Source organism: Penaeus chinensis, chromosome 12, assembly GCF_019202785.1.
Source record: "Penaeus chinensis breed Huanghai No. 1 chromosome 12, ASM1920278v2, whole genome shotgun sequence".
Lineage (NCBI taxonomy): Eukaryota > Metazoa > Arthropoda > Malacostraca > Decapoda > Penaeidae > Penaeus > Penaeus chinensis.
In genome coordinates, this window is record NC_061830.1 from 10319642 (window position 1) to 10329641 (window position 10000).

Consider the following 10000-nt stretch of genomic DNA (forward strand, 5'->3'; position numbering starts at 1 on the left):
TCAGACGGCGAAACGAGAGTCAAGCCTCGGTTAAGAGCTTGCAACAACTTCCTTCGCTCGGTAAAACTAGGCTGTGTTCATGTTCAAACTGGTTTTGTTGTGTACATACGTGTACATATTATATCTGATCTATCTATAGTGAGCGAGGGAAGATAGACAGATAGATATATAGACAGATAGATAGACAGACATATAGATGGAGAGAGAATGAGAGTGAGAGTGAGAGTGAGAGTGAGAGTGAGAGTGAGTGAGTGATTGAGCGAATGAACGATAGATAGACAAACAGATAAATAGATAAGTAGATAGATAGACAAATAGATATTTAAAGATAGATAGAAAGATAGATAGATAGATAGATAGAGAGAGGAGAGAGAGAGAGAGAGAGAGAGAGAGAGAGAGAGAGAGAGAGAGAGAGAGAGAGAGAGAGAGAGAGAGAGAGAGAGAGAGAGAGAGAGAGAGAGAGAGAGAGAGAGAGAGAGAGAGAGAGAGAGAGAGAGAGAGAGAGAAAGCTATTGCAGGAAAACACAGAACAAAGCTAACATTTCCAACACTCACTTTTCACTTACAGTTAACACCCCCCTGCAAGCACGGGAACAGAAATATCATATATGCAATTGCAACATCAAAGTTCTTTATACAAAAGCTTAATAACGTCATCAAATGTGGTAATAATAACAGTAATAGCAATGATGATAGTGATGGTGGTGATGATGATAGAGATAGGGATAATGAATTTGCAGATGATAATGGTAATGATAAAATAATGACAGTAGTATTAGTAATGATAATTATAATAATGATAATAATGATAATGATAATGATAATAATGATAATGATAAAAAGATGATAAAAATGGGAATGAAGATGATACTATTAATAATAGTTACAATAATGATAGTAGTACGTGATGATAATAACAATAATAATCATAATAATAATAATAATAATAATAATAATAATAACAATGACAATAACAACAATAATAATAATAATAGTAAATAATGATAATAATAATAATAATAATAATAATAATAATAATAATAATAATAATAATGATAATAATAATAATAATAATAACAATAATATTGAGATAATAATGACAGTGATAATAATAATAATGAGATAATACTGACAGTGATAATGATAATAATGATAATAATAACATTAATAATAACGAAAATGGAAATGAAAATGAAAAAAAACAACACGAAAATTACAGTAATGATAATAACAATAATGATAAATTACATAATAATATCAATAACAAAACAAAAGACAGACTATAAAAAGCACTCAGGGAAGGTGAGAGGAATCCCGAGTAAAATGCATTAGATGGCACTCGTTGCGAAAACCCTCATGAATTTCTTGGCACTCCTTGGTACTCCACGGAGAATGACCTCATGACCTGCAAAGTGCCATGTTCTTGTCCATTGAGAGCCATTTTTTATGAAATCGAGGTAATAAAGTACACAACACAGGGACGGGCGAGGGTCGGGAGAGTAAATTGCGGTTGAAATGATAAAACGTTGTGGCTGTTTGGTCATGTGTAATGATATTGTTGTTGTCATTAAGAGGATGGCTAATGATTGCAATATGACGTTGTTTGATTTATTGTTAGAGTTATAATGACGGTGCGTAATTGTTACATTTAATTATTGTTATCATCGTCATCGCCATCGTTATCGTTATTGTCATTATCATGATGATCATCATCGTTGTCGTTACTTTGTCGTCGTCATCACCATCGTCTTCCTGTTATATCCTTTTCAGCTTATTGAATTCTCTCCTCGCTGAGAGAGAGAGAGAGAAAAAAAATAACATGTTTTAATATTTTCTGTGGACATTACTCTAGTAGAGGTAATATTCTGTTTCAGGATGTAGAAAAAGGAGGGATGAATTTAAACAACATGTCAACATTAGAAACGCGCGCGCGCACACACACACACACACACACACACACACACACACACACGATCAAAACGGAATGTTATAAATTTAGTGTTTGTTTTGTTATTATAAAGTATATAAATCATATAAATGTCAATTGCATCTCCCAATACAGTAACTGCAATATAGATTAAGTTCACGAGCTGTATACTGTAGTGATATTGTCATAAAGGATTGCTAAAAGGAAGATTTTTTGTATTATGATTGTAAATAGTTAATGAATAAACGGACGAACTAAATGACCAATCGCAAAGTAGGTTAATTAAAACCCACATTTTATTGTATTTCGCATTTTTAAAAATCTTTCACAAATGCACCGCGTTTTAATTACCTTCAGCAACTTTAAAGCAACAATTTCAGGAACCTCGACATCTCATTATTGTACAGAACGGTTCATATACTATAAGTCATTATCATTATTGTCATCATGATTTTCATTTTTATTATTATTATCATTAATTACAAGATAGACATAACGTTTTAACCTATCAGCCGCACTTAATCTCGATTTCGTAAAAATGGCTCTCAATGGACAAGAACATGGCACTTTGCAGGTCATAAGGTCATTCGCCAATTCAAATTCATGAGGGTGTTAGCCACGAGTGCCATCTAACGCATTTTCTTCAGGTTTTTCTGTCCTCTAATCTTTGCTGGGTTTGTGATGGTCATGAATGATATTGTTTATCTATTATTGATATTATTATAGTTATTTGTTATTAACATTATTGTCGTGTTGTTATTTGTTATAAATAAAATAAGAATAAATAGATGGATAAGTGCGGAGAGACATGTAAAGGAATAGACAAGTGTATATAAATAAACATACATATATATTTATATAAACACACACACACACACACACACATATATATGAGTATATATATGTATCAAATATGAATATGAGCATACACATAAGCTATAATTAGCACAATACGTACCTTTATTTATTGTATACTTTATAAAATGTTGAGAAGCCATTACACTACTAAGGCAAAAGACGCAACGTGAAAGAGAAAATAATTGTTAAACCTGAGAGTAATAAAATAAAAATAGAAAACACGGAAGGAGGGTAAAAAAGTATTTTCACTTTTAATAGAAAACTTTTGTTAGTCTGCTATTGAATAAAACGTATCTATAGAGCATCGGGAGGGAAAACATTTTAATTAATCATGAAAGTTTTTGAACTTAAATATATATATATATATATATATATATATATATGTATGTGTGTGTGTGTGAGTGTGCATGCTCTCTCACACACACACATCCACAGACACATCTATCTATCTACACACACACAAACACATATCTATTTACATACACACACACATATATACATATATTATGATGACAAGAAAGACTAACACAGCTGTGAAAAAATTAGGTTAATCCAAACGTTTCGAAGGTGTCTAAACCATCATCAGTGCTGTTAGTGGGAATCATTCGAAAAAACAGTTAAAGAAATATAGTTACAAGTAAATGGTTCTGATATTTTTAAACTTTTAGTTTTAAACTAAGAAAATATTACTACAAAAATATAACGAGAATAATATATATATATATATAATGATTGCAAATGGATACATATACATATCATACAAAGATATAGTACAATAAATCAAACATATACACATAAATTATAAATATAGGCATGGAATACATGCCAATAAACAATTACCCTCAAGTTAAATTTACTTTTGCCTTGAGGAACACTAACAATATCGCTAACTTCCTAAAACATTAACTGAGATGTTACTACAACATTCTAATGTAGTGTATTTACTTACCTGTCCTTATTGCCAAACTCGGTACGTGGAGTCTATTTCTCGATGTCTACAACACCGCCTCCTGTTATAAAAAGGCAAAACCATATTCATATTAAAAAATATAGAATTGGTATGAATGAGAATGAATATATCGAGTGTCGATTATATCTTCGTCAGAAATACATGAGAAGATATAATCGAAAGCGGTTAAACACATCTCTTCTATTGTGAAGATATTCATTCTTATTCACACCTTTTCTTTTACTACAAGGTCAAATCCTTCAGGACGACTTCCGCTGAACAAACCATCTTTTTCGGTAATAATATAAAACTCCCAACGGCACTATCACAACCACCCTGTTCACCCAATAGGTCTTCCATCACAACCAACCATATATCGGCCGTACACTCCATGTCTTTCAAAAAATAGATGTATTTATATCTATTTTTTAAAATGCCTTTTCGATTGGTTCCCTCCAACAATACTGATAATGAAGGCTTCGACACTTCGTTAGTCTATCTATCTCTCCCTACGAGTGGCGAACCTACACGTGTAGGTTCACACACACACACACACACACACACACACACACACACACACACACACACACACACACACACACACACACACACACCACACACACCACACACACCACACGCACACCACACGCACACCACACGCACACCACACGCACACCACACGCACACCACACGCACGCACGCACGCACGCTTATATATATGTACATAGATACGTACGGTCGCTGTAAAACACGATATCATCGAAGTTTGTACTGACATATAAAGTATTGTAAAAAGTTATATTTATTTATTTCACATATAAAAAAACTCAATAGGAAACCGTTAAAGTATTTAATATGCTGGTATAATTTTTGATTACAAGCAAAACATCGTGAAAACTAAAATAAAATGGGAAAAATAACAGACTACTCTGCAACATATATTATTTATACACAAAACTCTTCGCTGTGGAAAGTTTAAATGTATTTCTCAGATTTAGTCAAAATATTTTGTTTTTTTCTTACATACATTGTTCTTCATGGGAAAAGTAGAAAATGAATAATGTTTTGGATCTTATTGTATCCACGAGTAAATTACGTGTCCAAATTAGACAACCGGGTAATTCCAGTGATCACGGATATTTATTTGATTTATTGATTGAATTATATCAAATCAAGGTACACATTTTCTTTGATATTTTTGAGCTTGTACGGTTACATCATAGACATACAGAATGATTTTGAAAATCTTCATCCCACCAAAGTCAATAGTTATATTTATTAATTTTTTACATAAAAAATGTCAGTAAAAAAACAAAAACAATAGTACATAATATGCTGGTATGTTTTTTAATTACAAGCAAAACATTGTGGAAGCTTCAAAAAAAAAAAAGGAAAAAAGTACTTGATTACTCTGAAACTTATATTGTTTATACACACCATTCACCGCTTCGCAAGGCTGTGGAAAGTTTAAATGTATTTCTCAGCTTCTGTCAAAAAAAAAAAAAAAAAAAAAAAAAATCTTCATTATATTTCTTGTTCTTTATGTGAAAAGTGTAAATCGCATTTGGATTTGCAACTTCACGTATCCACCGCGAGTGAGTTACGTGTCCAAATCAGACAACTGGGGAATTACAATGATCACGGACATTTACTAAAACAGCACAGAAACATTTTATGCACCCTTACAATAAAAAAAAGTGTTATCAAGAAACTTACGATGCGATTCGTGATAAATGAAAATATGAATCACTATCTGATACTGCCTGAAATATATCTGAAAAAAATATCGCGCTCTGATTGACTGGTCGGAGTGTATCAAACCATATTAAGTTGAATGCAAACGTTTTGATACAAAATAAGATGTTTCAACAGGTTTTAATAATGTACGCGTAAGGGGCGATCAGGGTGTATTAATGTTAGGGGTTTCGGAAATGTTATAAAAAAGGCCTTATATAGAGAGATGCACACTTGTAATACATATATATGCATGTAAGTGTGTGTGGGTGTCTTTCTGAACGTGCATGGAATAGATTTTTTTTTTTTTTTTTCATGTAGGATGAATACCGTTCAGCATCCGAATAACAAATGCAAATATTCTTCTGTATGAAATGATGTGTTTCTTTGACTGTTGCATTAAAGAAAGGCTTTATTCTTGTTGATTCTGGGAAAAGGATAGCTCTCAAAGAGAAATGTAATGACGAATGGAAAGAATACACGTCTGGAAGGAAACTACAATACTCTTTCATTTTTGGATTGGCAATTTTCATGATATCGTCTCACACATACGGGTACACACGTACAGATAAAAGTATACATACGCACACATTGTGTTCGTTAGCTGCCTAAACATCAGTATTTTTATAAGTCTATTTAGTTACAGGAATTTTACGTTTGGTTCTGAACGTTTTCATGATTTTGTCGAGACTAAGAAGTATTGTTCACTAGAAATCGGAGATGTAATATTTAGAATTAATTCTTTTTTATCTCTGTCTTTGTCTATCACACACACACACAAAATCTATTATACACAAAAGCAGTTTATTAAAACAATCGAAATCCTCCTTGATTCCATTCCTGAAACAATCCAGATGATATAGAAATGTTTCATGGAAAAAAATCATGAACAAATACAAGAATCTAACTGGAGACAACGCCCTTTATTATCACAATAATCCTTTATCATAAAAAAAAAAAAAAAAAATCAACGATGAACCACCAATGATTTAAGAATGACAAGCAATTCAAAAGGCTAATTAGCTATACCCTCATTTACGTCGAAAGTTACATTACATAATCTCTTTCGAGCTGACCGACTTTTGCATTCCGTCTTCTGATCAAACGTCTTGAGGAATAATTACTATCGTCTTCTTGAGAGATATTCCGATTTACCGTCTTCTCGAGGGGGGAGAGGGAGGAGGGGGGGGGAGGGAGGAGGGGGGGAGACCTCGTTCGGGCCGTAATGAAGAGGCACGATTTTTTCAATCTCGATTTTTATTTATTTTTTTTTTAATTTTTTTTTTTTTAGGAATTATTATTTTTTGAATGTATAACCTTTTTGTTCGTTTTGATTAGCTTTTTCGTTTTTTTGTTTTTTGAATTTAGATCTTCGGAAGACAAATGTATGTACACATACTCATGCTCACATCAATTTACAACGGAATTACGTACACTCACATATATTCAAAGACATACACACGAATGATCTCACATGTGTGTGTGTACGCGCGCACGCGCACACACACACACACACACACACATACACACACACACAAACACACACACACACACACACACACACACACACACACACAACCCCCCCCCTACACACACACACACACTCACAACCCCCCCCCCCTACACACACCTATACTTACTAATTTACTCTTTCTTGACACACCGCAACCCCGCCCGCAAACACGCCCCTTCTATACACTGCACACTCAAGCTTTCCTTTGACTTTGAAGTTCTTTGAGCCTTTGATGCTTTATGAAAACCCACTGGATTGCATGTTGATCAACGGAGAAGTCTCAGTGGTTTCTCAAGACTCGCCCACCCAGCTTAAGACGCGGTGACGGTAAAGCTCCTCTGGTATTTGGAAATTTGTTTGTCCGTCGATTTCTCTCAGTTTCTTCCTATCTGCTACGCTTGATTTTTTTTCTCTCTCTCTTTCGTTTCTTATTCTCATATTCGTTTGTATTGTGTGTATGTGTTTGCTCTCTTTTTCTCTCCCTCTTCTTTTTCTGTCTCTCTCTCTCTTCTTTCTTTCGTGGTCTTACCTCATCTCGCTGTCTTTCCCTTCCTCTCCTCACCCCTCCTCTCTCTCTCTCTTTCTCACTAACTCAATGAATCTCAGTAACTAATCATTATAGATTTTTTTTTCCTTTCCCCCTTTTCGCATGGCACCCATAGTAAAAAAAATATCCTAGATTATTAAGAAATTTTTTCCACTTTCCTTAACTAATTCAACGAAGCCACTTAACTCTTCCGAGGGGTTGCGGATTATGGCATTAAGCCGGTAAATGGCAGCTCTTTAACCGGGCCTAATTATGCCGAAAACCCACATACAGCCTTGTGGGGCTAAAGGCAAGATGTGCATTTATCAGCAAGGACTCGGCTAATTTCCAATACAAATCATGAAACGCTTATATCTGCCATGTGAAGCTTAAAGTGATGGTGATTGGGATAAGCAGAAATCAGCCGTCACAGAGTCCATGCATTGAAAGACGTCTAAATGCGGCAGACCTTGCTTGAGGATAGACTGCTCTGTCATATAGCTTGTAGTATGGGTTACATTATATATTACGTATAGTATATACTCCTTATATGTTAATACATTTTTTTGATACTTTTAAAGCATTATATCTATGTTTTGATCTGTAATATATTTATTGTTATTTATTTTTAGTTATAAGAGATATTATTTCACGATAGATTTTTAAACGTTTTACACAGTTTTTGTTCTCTGAAAAAGAAAGAAAGAAACAATATATATATATATATATAATCAAGACTTCTTTCAAATGTTCTTTTTACTGTTTTTGGTTTCGTTGACAGTTATGACAAGTCTATTACACAACGTAGCTGATCCTAAGTCTTAACATCATTCTTTGTAAAATTCGATCGCAAAATCTCTCACCATTTTCAGTAAACCTTAGCATCACCTGTCAGGAACGTATGTTAATGAGAGAGAATTTGATTCAACCCTCGTTTTTTCACTGCTTGTTGAGTTAAACCAGATATGTAATTTTCTTTAAAAACTTCTACAGCACGATGGGTTATGTTTTTAGTATACTTCGACACATTATTAAACTGCTTTGGACCATTCGTTAGGCACTTTGAGTGTGCGTTTTCCTTGATATGATTCTTTCGAGCACGACAGCACATTTTCCCTCTAGGAAGGAACGTTTTGCTCGAAATCCCTATTTTTTTCTGCCATGCAAACATGCTCAAATATTTTTGAAAAAAAAGTTTTCAAAGCCTTTGTCAGTAGAAAAGGCTGACACCAATATCTACTATTCTTATATTTTTAAGGCAATCGCATTCATAATTCCTGTTGTGAGAGTTGTATTCCACACCCAATACTGATATTCCAGTCTTTAGTCCTTATCTTTCCGGTAACGTTGACACACCGAATCTCCTATGAGAAGTCCTCATCATCAAGGATAAGTCCGATATGCGAAGCTGAGCCTCGCCCGGGATATGCCCATGAGAGGAGCCCGGCCTGTGTCGACTAATGTCGACTCGTTTACGAGTGTAAGCTGGTGCTGACTCGGCTGAGCTTAGTCCTTGCCCGCTGTGGTACCCAGCCACAGCAGTAACCTCAGGTCGACATTTGCAACTTCTCGCGCCGCCGACCCTCGGATGAGAGGCCGATATGTTACCACTGTACTAGCCCGGAGGCTTCCTCATCATTCATCTACTTGCGTATTTCCTTGTGATGACTGCTGAGTTCGTTGTAATGTCTTTAATTGTTTTTATGACGTCTCCTTCGAAAGTTATATCTTATGGTTATATCTTATGGGAACACGCACGCATCTTTAGACTGAATGTTCTTGTTTGTCTCTGCTGATCTATTTTTGTTTTTTCCGTTTATTTGCCAAGCTCTTTTGTTTTATTCCTTGTTCGCAGCTTATGCCAAAGACTATCAATATTCCGATAAGCATTACAGTTTCCTTTAGCTTATTTTATATTTATTTTGGTCTCACAGTATCTCACTCGTGAATGCACTATATATAAACATTATTTCCTCATTTTGTAAACTAGTCATCATGTCTTTGATTATTTCCATGTTGTCTGCTTTTCATTAATCAGGATTAGTGTCGTTTTCCTCTTCTTCGACTATGTATAAAACCACTCTGATCTAAATGATTCAGTAAAGCTCAGAGACACACACACACACACACACACACACACACACATATATACACTCACACAAACACAAACACAAATACAAATACAATTACAAACACACCTACACACACACACACACCCACACACCCACACATACAGTCTCATCTGATGTTTTCAATTCATTTGCTTTATCTTCCTCTGCTCTATTTTTTCAGTGACGAGTTGAGTTTCACTCTGTATTATTTCTCTCCTTCGTTTTTATTTCTGTTGCATCCTGTTTCATCTTACAAATCTTTCTCTCCCTAGATTTTATCTCCAGTTCAGACAGGAAATCTTTTATTAGGTTTTGTCTTCACCTTTTCCAATTCTCGCATTTATAAACACGTATTTCATAACAGGTTTCAATGGTGATATTT